The sequence below is a fragment of the Hipposideros armiger genome, unplaced genomic scaffold (assembly GCF_001890085.2).
Source record: "Hipposideros armiger isolate ML-2016 unplaced genomic scaffold, ASM189008v1 scaffold_2122, whole genome shotgun sequence".
In the NCBI taxonomy this organism is placed as follows: domain Eukaryota; kingdom Metazoa; phylum Chordata; class Mammalia; order Chiroptera; family Hipposideridae; genus Hipposideros; species Hipposideros armiger.
The window spans coordinates 29,271-30,991 of record NW_017733470.1 but is presented as its reverse complement, the minus strand read 5'-3'; the positions used below and the strand labels follow the sequence as shown (position 1 = coordinate 30,991).

The following is a 1,721-nucleotide window of genomic DNA, read 5'->3' as shown; positions in this document are numbered from 1 at the left end:
TAGATTTTAATTATGCATAGTTACCTCATAGGATATAAAGTTATTCATCCATTAGTTTTCTTTCAGTGAAACATTAAACATTGTTATGATTTTATTTTTTTAAATAAAGAAAATCAAGCATTTAATCATTTGAAAATTCTTTTTTTGAAGCCGTCAGCTCATCTTTTATTAGGTGTCAATTAGGATACGAAAGGATTCAGGGGTGCTGGGCAAAGATCATGGTCAGGAATGCAGAGTGTGCCCTCCACACTGAGCCCTCTTCAGTGGTACTTGCGTCGTGGCTCATGCTTGAGTTCCTTGTAAGAACGGCAGTAGATGAAAAGCACATAAGCTGCCAGCACCATGGAAACCCCAGCGATGCTCCCTTTCTTCACATTGATGCACTTGTAATACCGGTAATAACCTTTTTGAAACGTTCCAGCAATGCCTGTAGGGGTGAAATTCCACATCAGTGTCCACTTTGGCAGCTCCCCTATTTTGACATCCATGAGTTGTTTCTTGTTCTTCATTGGTATGACTGACGCCATCTTGGAGTCTGGGGTGTCCCTGAAAATTCTTAATTATTCTTTATAATACTTGAAATTTAACCTCCTTAAATGATACTGTGGTCCTTCTAGTGTCTTTGGATTTAGTGTGAAATGTTTTATTTCCCAGAGAATTTGAAGTATGAAATAAAGCATATTAATTATATGTTGTGAAACTAGCCAGTAAGAAAAAACTGCTAAGGCAACCAAAAGGCTAATCCAAGTATAACTGGGCATGATTCCATTCTATTTTCTTCACCTTCTCCACTAAGCTGTGAGGTCAAGTATTATAGAACTATGAAAGTGGATTGTCATTTTTTAAAAATCTAAATCAAACATATTGTAATTTAAATATCAAAATGAGTGTTGTTCCATTCAATGTAGTGACTTGGGGAGAATCGTGGCTCCTGTTATACTACGACATTCAAAACAATCTCACAATCCCAATTTGAAATTTCTTTCAAAGCCATTTTATGAGCAGTCATTGAAAAGGAGAGTTTCTTTATGTTCTAGTCACATCACTTTTTTGATGAAAAATTCATAAGGTCTGCTTTGTTCAGACCATTTTCCTCCCAGTGGGCTTTAAATCACTTCTGGCTATTTTCAAGACCAAATGCACTCTCAATAGATCAAAATGTTTATTATTGAGTATATTAAAGTTAAGTTTTCACAAGCTCTGAAGGTAATGACAAAGTTGCTGTAAGAAACATGTCTGAATCATGGTCGAGTCATTGCAGTCAGTGCTCTGCTCGCCAACGGGTTGATTTTGAGGTAAAAGCACAACATACAATTATACACCCTGGTAAGTTTCATTTAACAAGTCATATTGCTTCATAGGCACATAGTAGATTAAGTTAAATGTGGCCTGGGGTCTTAAAATTAAATATTGGTTTCCAGAATGTCTAGAGCTTCTTCTAGATGTCAGCTAAGACATTTCATTCTTTAGGGATCATTTTTATAATTGCCTTTTTCAGGTACTAATGAACTTATTTTCCATCAGCAGCTAGTATCTCCTTCATCTGTTCATTCCAGTGCTGGGAATATAGCTGTGAACAAAACAGGCACTTACCTTCCAACAGCGGAAACTGACAATAAGTACCTGAATGACTAATACAAGGCTAGGTGGTGAGAAGAGCTATGAGGGGATATTAAGCAGGGTAAGAGTGTGTTGGGGGCAGGGGCAGGCACTATATGAGT

General features: G+C 37.0%; 1 pseudogene; it reads right to left on the bottom strand.

Annotated features, from left to right (window-relative positions):
* Positions 1-260: 260 nt before the first annotated feature.
* LOC109378540 (ATP synthase subunit f, mitochondrial pseudogene) lies at positions 261-527 on the bottom strand (annotated as a pseudogene).
* Between the last annotated feature and the right edge of the window lie 1,194 nt (positions 528-1,721).